Below are 10,307 nucleotides of genomic sequence, written 5' to 3' on the forward strand. Positions count from 1 at the left end.
GTTGTGCAGTAAAGTTAGCCCTTCTTTTGGGCACAGGTGAGGCATTTTATGGGTTGGGTGATGTCTGATGTAACTTTATACCTGGAACAGAGATCTAATATATTCTTTATAGTGTCTGTAACAGTAGATGTAAGCCATACAGTCTGGCAGGAACTGCCTGTTGACACTGTACCCTGCCCTGGTTTGGACAGTGTCTGTAGATGTTTAGGCTGCAAAGTCTGCAGCCTGAAAATGAAATTCTGATCTGTCTGGTAATAACTGTAAACCTATGGGGGGTTCTGCTGAGATGCAATTATTACCATGGATTCTTGCTGTTTGTGTGCTGTTTGTGCTATGTGTGCATCATAAGCAAAGTTATTCAAGTTGATAAAAAATTTGAAAAACTTCTACTTTAAGACAGAGTTTAAGATGCTAGAATTGCAAAATCATTGAATAATCTGAGCCACAAATAAGCTCAGGGTTATGTAGAAAGCACAGCAGTGAGAAACCACAAAAAGTTAGGAGCCTTAACTGTGGCAGCCAGACCATTGTAATAGCAGAGAGTACATGGCCAAAAATTTCAGGAACCACAAAAAGTTGGAGCATACACAGTGAATGGGCCAGGTCTTGCAGAGCTGGCATTTTGATAGAGCAACCCCAGAGAATTTCAGACTCATTAGTTTGTAAGTAACAGTCTAAGGCCCATGAAAATAATGTGGCTCCTCTGTCTGCATTTTTAGAAAAAAAATTGAAATCAAGCTTTTGCCTACTGAGCACTAAGAAAAGCATTTCAAAGTATGATGACCTCCAGCATTATGTTCTTTTGTCTTTGTTGGCTGGCAGAAGAATGAGGCATGGTGTCATAGAATAAATCACATGTGCACTATTTCTCTCCAGATCTTGGCTGTCAAAGCCCAAACTACCTTCACAGGCTCAAACAAGACTCAGAAGAAATGAGTTTAAAATGGAACTTTATACATGGCTGGTGGGCTGTTACTCCTCAGTATGATTATCTGACTCTATTTATCAACCTACAGATTTATCATAAATGGAAAATACTTGATTTTCTAGATATTAGGCTGAAATTAATACTATTCTATTAATGGCATGTACTGAACCATTAAATGAGAAATGAGACATGCCATTTCTTTGAAAGCTTCCTTAAGGCCCTTTGCAGTCAAGTTCCAGTGGTTTTGTAGGGATCTCTCCAGAGCCCTGTGGAGCAAATGTTTACTGCCCACTCCTGGTTTGCATCCCACCAGTCACTGATCCTGCTCTTCCCAAGGCTGATCTGATTTCTTTCTAATGGGCAGTGTGTAACAGTGTGTTAGCCAAGTTTGTTCTGGTGAGCTGAGGAGTACCTGCACAAGAGAGGCTCAGGCTGTGACCATTCTGCTGGGCAAGTATGAATGTTGACTCATTAAATACCCACTTTGCCTTTTGTTAGACTGGGCTGTTCCAAGGGCAGTGAATTGCTCCCTACCTGTGCAGCTTTGGGCAAGAACAGTGATGTCTTTTCTCAAAGCACCAGTGGCTGTTGCTGCTTTAATAACTACAATTAAAGGCTGGCTAATTTGAACAGCAGTGGCAAGCCCTGTTTGTCTTTTATAGACTTCAAAAAATTATCTTAAGGCTGTTTTTCCTTTGGTAAGAAAAGTGTTAATGGCAAATTTCTGGATGTTCCTGGAAAAGCTATTTCAAGTGATTTACAAACCTTGTGTAAGATGAGTTGGGTATTTTCTATTCATATCACTATGCAGCACATCTCTTACCATGAGTCTGCCAGGTATTGTGTAATCCTAATTTGGATTCTAATTTTAGACGTGGAGACATATTAGAAGGATGATAGAAATGGTACCTCTTTGCTATAGAAAGTACAAATAATAATGCTAAAACACTCTTTGAGTGCCTGTTTCTTTTGCACCCAGCCCAAACCAGACTTTATCATTGCACAGGGTAGCTTCAATCCTCACTGCATCTGAAGACTGCCCAAGTGTTACCAGAGAATTTTTCAGTCTCAGTAATTATTTAGATGAAAGCCTGTTTCCAGTGAAATCAGAGTTTGTTCTGTCACTATCATCAATGGCAGAAGAGTCAGACCTTTCCAGAAAGTTTTAACTATAGTAATGAAAGAACTCTTCCAGTCATCCACACAGAACCACAATCTCTTGTACCTAAATATTCCATCTACATCCATATGTATTCAATAGGTTAAAATATACCAGCAGTTTACTTTGTTGCAGTAGACAAGGTACAGCTGAAAAATGCTATAAAGATAGGTAATCCCCAGAACATGAAGTAATTGATGTTATGGGTAGCAATTGTAATAGCTGATTTGTAAAATCTCTTTCTTTTTACAAAGTTTCTACTCAGTTGTAAAAGTGTCAGGCTCTTTAAGGCAGGTTCCCTGCCTAAAAAAAACATGGAGAGCACCATGTCCTTATTTTAAATCATGATTTTTTTTTTGTCTGTTATTAGCAATTGTACAATATTATCTTATAAATATCAGCCTTTCAAAGCTGCCTGTGATACTAAAAAGTTAGCAAAAAGTTTTCACAGGCATTTTGCTGTTCCTGTACAGTTAATATTTCGTTAGCTTCTCCTACATTCTTCCTTTTCTAAGGGAAATTACTTTTCTTATTTTTAATGTTGGGATATCTAACCAACATTTTACAAGCTGCTAGCATTCTGATTTTAAAGTGCATAGTTTCCCCTTCTGGTTCAAATAGAACATGCATGAGCTCTCCCTGGAAAGGCTCCTGTGGCTGAGTAGGATCCCCTGGCAGTAACCACCATGTCTGGGTGCAGAGTTTGGCTCACACCAGCACCTCAGACCTCAGTGATTCATAGAGCACACAGAGACTGGCAGTGACCCAGAAAGCAAAAGTTTGATGCAACCACTTACATCAGATTGTTTTTAAAAATAATTTAGAAATTGAGATGAAACGAATGAGGACTCCTATCTATATGATTAATGTCTTGGAGACTGTGTCTGATAATTGACAGAAACACCAGATCAGAAAACAGGGATTAAAACTAATAACCAAGAAGCTGGGTTTGATTACTGGATATGTGCTTCTCCATTTCTGACTTTTCTTGGACAAATGAAGCAGGAGGAAGCTTGATTTGACACTGATGCCAAACAACCAGCTTGATGCGAGAGAGTGAGATTTACAGTCAGGGTTACTGCTCCCAGCATCACCAGAGACTATTTTGACACTATAAGATTTCAGTATCCTGATTGCAAGACCAAACAGCCCATGGAAGGGATCTGATAATGCCAGTTCTAGTGTCTTCACCTAATTTGGGACACTTTGTGAGATGTGAGATTTGCCTTCCTATTATGACCCCTCACCTTCCCTGTCTTCTTTTACTTCATCACTTTATTTCATGTCTTTCCTGCCTTTCCTTCTGTTTTTGATAGGATCCTGGTATAGCAGAGAAGGCTAATTCTGCTGTGTTGTTTCATGTCTCCAACAGAGCCAGGCTGGCTGGCACTGCCTCAGCCTGATGTTGTACAGGTGTGCAACATCTGGCTGGAGCTGACACATCACTGCACTTGTTTTCCTGGGATTCAGTGTAAGGGAGGCCACTAACACAGGCCCACCAGTTTCTATTTGTTTTCCCCTTATTTAGAACCTACATCTCCAAAACATAGAATGAGGATATTCATAGCCATAATTAGTACCAGCTGAAGACATTGTCAGAGTGGCTGGTACAAAGTGTGGCAATATCTGCTTAACTAAATCTAAAGGAAATCTAAAGTGAAAAACATATTATATACTTCATACTTTGATTATTTGGACTTCTTCTTGTGTTACTTATAGAAAAGTTTGATTTTTTTTCTCCTGGTAGCTATTTCTGTGGTTGATAATAAGTTGATATTGAGTAGATATGACATTTACAGTATCTGCTTTTGTTAACCTCTTACTGTTGTGCAGAGGCAGGAACGTGAATGCTTTTGACTTGGGGTTGAGACTAACACAACAACATATTATGAATTGTATTTTTAAAAGTGGATTAAGAATCAGTCCAGGGAGGCATATTTTGTAACCACAGTCTCTATTTCTAATTACTCATTTGTCACACAGAGATTTACAGTTCACTCCTTATTCTTATCACTTAAATGGCTTCATACATGTAGAACAGAGAGCAAAATTTAACCCAGGCTCCCTGCAAAGAAATTCCCAAACCCTGAAAGAACAGATTTCACTGAAAATCTATTTGCAAGTGGTTTTAACATAAAAAGAACAAAACAAAGTGTGGCTGTTATTTGTGGAAATCTGATTAATGTGAGTTGCATGGTAGTGAGGGAAATAAGCTCAAAGAATCTTCTGTCTGAACCAAGAGCTTATGTACCCTATATATAAGATACAGGTATCTTCAGTATCTATTTTCTGCATGGGGTAGTGTCTTTCCAGTATTATTTGGTCCCTGTTAGAGGCCCTGAGGCCCACAACAATTTAACCCCAGAGAGCTGGAGAGGTGGCGGGAGGCTGAGGCAGCTCAGATCAGGACCCTTAGGATTTTAGAGAACCCAAGCCCAGAATGAATGGCTGGTGTTTTGAGCATCAGAGGCTTTTGAACCTATTCTAGACAAGCAAAACTGTACAAAATACCAGCTCTATCAGATATTTAATAGGACAAAACATTCAATAACTCAGTTGTCAGAATTGTACTTCACAAGATACACCCTTAATTAGAATGTCTTAAATTCTCTGTAGGTGAAAATAAGGAAGAGAGCATTCATGGATAGTCTAATTTTAAAAATAATTTCTTGAGACCTCTTGCTTCCCAGGCACGTTCAGATGGGAGTTCCAGTATTTATCAGCTCCTCTCTGAACCACCTCAGCTAGGTGGACCTCAGGTAAGCGTGGTTGTTGACTGAGGTGACCAGAACTGGCTGGAGATAAGAGCTTGCTTGGGTGGATTACACAGAAATGCGTGGCTTTGGTGGCAGGAGAATAAGGTGTGGTACCAGCTTGCTACAATATGACGGGAGCCAACCCCATGGGAAGCAGAGCCCGTAGAGTGTATTCCAGCGGTGCAGCAGGAGGGGAGGGAGCTGGGCGAGCCGGTGACAGGCACACCTGCAGGGAGCTGTGATCTGACACAGGGGGGCAGCAGGACAGCGTGCCGGTCTGTGCCACACGCGGGTCGGGAATCGCCCCGTGTACCCGGAGCTCAGGGCTCCGTGCGCAGCCACCTGCCGGGCTGCTCGACAACGGGGAGAGCCCCTGGCAGGAGCGCTAGAGCTCTGGGAATGTTCCTCCTTTCTGCCATTTCCATATCAAACACAGCCAGGACATCATCCCCAAGCCGTGACTCCCAGTAGGTGGCTGGAGATGCTGTTTCCCAGCACTTTAGTGTCACCTCTCTGTGCACACTTGAGATCAGTTTACCGGCCCCTCCCGGTGACTCTGGCTCTGTGTCCCTGATGCTGCCTCATCTGTCTGGAACGCCTTCCCTCAGGCTACTGAGTCACCTTCCCACTTTAAATGTTGCGTTGGAACACTGAACTAACTTGCATTATGACAGAATTTGTAAAAGTGTGTGTGACGATGCGCTGCAAAATGTTATCTGTAGATACTGATGAAGCTTTAGAATGCCAGGGGTTTTTAGGGATACAGCTCTTTAATGTTATTATATATTATAGATATAATTATATTATATTATTATATATTAATATTTAGTTTAATAGATTCAATTTTTAAATAAAAGATCTTTTGTGTCAAAACACAAGCAAACTTTCCGAAGGGACAGAGATGAGGATTAAAAGAAATTGTCAGTACCAGCTTGTGAAACACCATCAATATCAGAATCGTTCTATTTAGCTGAAAAACAAATGGCATTCTGGTAATGTAAGCTCACTTACATGATCATGACCCAGAAAATTCCCTCAGAGCAACAACAGTGTGAGCTACTGGCCATCCTGACAGGCCAGGCAGATGGTTAGCTGTGCCAAAGGAGACATTTTCCCAAGCATGTAAGACACAGAAAGAGTGAGGATAAGAAAAAGAAAGGAGGACATGCCTTTTCTTTTAGGACTTTAAATAAGACCTCTAATTTATTTCAAATAAATCACCTTGTAATCAGAAATATTGATGAATTCTTTCCCAGGTCAGTGGTACTCAGTCCTCAGTCTCCAGAACCATCTAATTTCATACCAGTCAGAAGATTATTTACTCAACAGAAGGAGTCAAAAGGTCTATCACAGGATTTAAAATACATTGTGATCTGATAAGCCATGCATATTACAAGCCAAGTTTAGACCAACTGGTACATCAGTGATATATATTAATGCCTTGTGCTATGCCACCAGTTAGAGAAAGGAATTCTCTTTCTGGCTAGGGTGCCTTTGGAAATCCTTTTTAAAATATCTCACTTTTTTTTATTTTTTCTTCAGAAAAGGAAGAATATTGGAAGACTTCAAACTGTGATACTTAGCAGGAAAATGCATGTATGGTGAGTGTTTTTCATTTAATCTGATTAGCAAATGCCTTTTAAAGCACAACAAAACCTTTCTGGCATGCTTAATTGGTGATGTGGGGCTATGGAAATTCAACATTTGAATTACATTTTAGACATAGTGCTCTTAATGTAAGATCAGGACAGCATGGTAAATCAAGGAAACATCTATTTTATGAAGAAATATATACTAGTTTGGGAGGTCAAAGACAGGATATAGAGACCAAGACTATATTTTCACTAAATAGTTAAAAATATAAGCTTTAGATTTTATTACATTTTTGTTGAAAATGTAAGGACTTGCCTGTGTAGATCCACTTGTATATATTCCCATTTGAGGTGTTTACCTTCATTCTGGCCAAGAGTTTGATGTTTAAATAACTAGAGGTAGTCACCTAAATCTTTACTCACCATTTATTGAAAATGAAGACATACACTTAGTTCAGAAAGTCTCAATCACAGTGTTTATAACTGGATCTTTTGCAGAGATGTGAAGATCTCTTTGGTCTAGATCCTAAGGTGCAGGATTTGAGGAGGCCAAAGGTTTACATCAGAAAAGATTTGATGAGGAATATATTACTAGTCTCTGTTTTATTCTCTTTATGTTGATCAATATATGTCCAAAGGAGTTATAGCAGAGTCAAGCATGCTATGTGAACCTTTATTTCTCAAAAATTAATTTTAAAAACTTTTAAGTTTCTTGAAATATAGTTATAAACATAAATTTATTTGGCAATCCTTGAGCTTTTGAATTTCTCTTCAAAATATGTTCACTTAAATTGCATTTTAAAATCCATTTAATTCCACATGTCAAATGGTATTTCTTGTAACTTACTGTGGGTTTTTTAGAAAACATCAGAAATCATTATAACAACAGTACCTGTTTTGTTGTTACTTGTGCAATTATTAGCTGGAAAAATACTGGTGTAGGAAGTTTCAGAAATGAAGTTTTGAAACTGTGTGTGTTGTTACTAACTATCCTAAACTAAAAGTTTGCCAAAAGATAACCATGCTCATAAGTTTGACTTGAAAATGTCCAGAGACTTTAATCCCAAATACTGGATTCCTGAGGGGTCATTGCTGATACAATGCCCTGGAAATTACAGCTGTTTGTAATGGCTATAAATGGAACATTTCTAGCCTCTTGCCTATTATAATTCTGCAGGACTGTTGTAGTTATAAACAGACTATTTTAATGCTTATGTTTATTATAAACACAGAAGACAACACAAGCAGGTTTATAATGGTGATGAGCTATTTAGAAGCTCAAACTTGAACAAGAGGTCAGGAAAAATGATAAATACCACATCATTTGCCTCTCAGAAAAGGGATTTTTAATCCTAATACTGCTTGCTACAAAGCAACCACTTGTTCATGAGACAAATAAGCATTCCTTTCCTTCATTTTATTAAAAAAAGAAAAGAAGTTATGATCAAAGGAATTGAATTTGTGATATTGATATTGTCTGTTAAAAACCAATTTGCCTGGCTGAGTTTGCTACAGAAGCTCCTAATAGTGTTTTATTGAATTGTTTGTAACTGCAGAAGTTATATCACACTTGGGCACAATATTTTTTGACAAGTGTACTGAGGAAATTGGTGTTCCAAGCTGCCTGTCCTGTGATCTGTCTGGTTTTGGATGTCTCCCCTGGGTCATGGGGTGAGCAGAAGCTGCTGTGTCAGTTGGACACTCTTGCAATGCTCTGTCTTTTCCTGGGATACTCAGGAACAGTCTCACTTCAATCTCCAGGATCCCAAGCTCCAGGACTACTCTCAAATTCATGTCTCTGTATGTTTAGGAGTAATTTTGCTGCTCTAGAACTTTGACCAGGAGCTGAAAACAGCTCTGCATTATTGCTCTATAAAAGTAAGTATCTATGTGTAAGGTGGGGATATGCAGTGTCCCTGAAATGATCATTTCTGGCTGGGAGCAGTATTTAGTGGTGTGCTGGTGACTTGCTGACATTAATGACAAGGAGGCCTTCATCAGGCAGACATAGGTGATGAATCACTGCTACCTCCTTCCCTACCCAAGAAAAAAGCACAGCTAAATGCAATGGAGGTTTGGCACAAGTGGCTGCTCTACTGTTTCTGCTTCCAAAGGATATACAGTTGCTTTGGCTTCCCCTTTCAAGCTTGAAGTTTTAAATGGAAGCAGCTTGTTCTGTGCTGGTAGACCAAATAAACAAAGAAACATTATCCCAAAAACATGGACCCAAAGTCTTCTGCAGTGAAATAGGAGCATCCAAATCACTCACACTGAAAAAATCAACAACAAAATCGGAACACTTTGCACCACTCTAGTAAACAGAAACAAAAGATTACAACTTTGTGGCAATTTTTCTTTCCCTAAATAAAATAAATACTGACTTAGGAGACCTCTGGGAACATGAGGAGCCACTGGGTTTCTCTACATAGGAGTTTTGTGTAGGGAGCAGCAGTGATTCCATTTTTCACACAGTTATGAGGATTTCATTGTTCAGCTCATACAGCTCACCTTCTGTCTCCAGAGTTTTTTTAAAATTAATTTTTATTGTAATGCCAAGGTTGAGACTTAGATTATAGAAAATTAAGAGTTACAGTCCTTCTAGGACTCCAATCTCTGACTGCTCACATACAATTTCTGTGGAACTCCTTAACAACATCTGCAAGAGAAATTTAATTTTCCATCTGTCCAAGATTCTTTGACCACTGTGATATTTAATCCTGTACTGTAGTTGATACAAATGTCATAGATTCAGTCCCACTTTGACACACTTAGTCTGTGCTTCACTCAATATCTGTTGGTTGCTAACAGCACAAGAGATTTTACAGAATCATGTCTCTCTGGGTTTTGGTAATACATATGAAATCATGAATATTGTCCTGAATGAAATTACAAAAGCTGCAGGGTACTGTCCTATCATCTTTACTGAACAAAAATATCTGTGTTGCAAAACAGTGCCATATTTGTGAGTGATAACTAATAGCAGAAGCAGCTGTATGTAGTCTGAATATACCAGTCACAGTTTATGCCCCAGTGTTATTTTCTTCCCAGCTATTCTTTGCAGAGTACCACCACAGGAATAGAGAAAACAGCATGTACGGACAATTGTTGAGGCACGTGCCACAGGCTGTCACACCCAGCTGCTGGGGGGTCCTCTGCTTCCTGGAGACTGTGCTGTGCCTCCTTCCCCCTTTCATGGCTCGATATTCAAATGTTTCCTCACAGTTTCTGTTCTGTCCTCATCTGCAGTTCTTACTCTGGTCTAGGATCTTTTTCTTCACTATTTCTGTTCCCCTACACAAACACATCCATGCCCCTATTTTCCTTCTGCCTAGAAGCTGGATTTTTTTTTTTTTTTTTTTTCTCTGAAATCACACTCCTAAAGCAAAGGACTTTATCATGCAGTAAGTCAGGTAGGGATCAAGAGTATCAGGAAAAAATCAGTTTGGCACAACAGAAAGGGATTTTATCATGTTTCCAGTATTCATATCAGCCCATTTTTTCCTTCCATTTCCAGTTATATCCCAGTAACAACAAACTCAGTTCTGTGAATTAAATGCCAGCTCCCACCACACCCCTCAGAAAAGAGACCATGTAATTTTCAGAGTTTTCCCTTCTGCTGAATCCCAATCCCCCTGAGAGAACAGGTCTCTTCTCCCCACCTCTGTTTACACGAGCACCTTTCTTTCTTCCCAATCAAGTCAGCCTGTGTTTGGGATAAGAAATTACACTGAACAGTCCAACATGGGAATTTGCAGAGAAGCCAGGAGCACTCACCATGAAGTGTTGTGGCCAGGCTGTGTGTGAGCCTCAGTCGTGGTCCTCTCCTGTGCCTCTTTGTTCTCCTCAGTGCAGGCTGCTACCTTTCTGCCTGC

The 10,307-nt window shown here is 39.6% G+C and overlaps 1 protein-coding gene across 1 annotated transcript in view; it reads right to left on the bottom strand.

Moving 5' to 3' along the window:
- The window catches only part of MYPN (myopalladin), a 61,399-nt gene extending 51,092 nt beyond the window's left edge, over window positions 1-10,307 (bottom strand). The window contains exon 1 of the mRNA XM_079312293.1: window positions 10,210-10,307. The gene's annotated coding sequence lies outside the window, so the exon portion shown is untranslated. The remainder of the gene's footprint in view (window positions 1-10,209) is intronic.

The sequence above is a fragment of the Erithacus rubecula genome (genome assembly GCF_903797595.1).
Source record: "Erithacus rubecula genome assembly, chromosome: 9".
Taxonomy (NCBI): Eukaryota; Metazoa; Chordata; class Aves; order Passeriformes; family Muscicapidae; genus Erithacus; species Erithacus rubecula.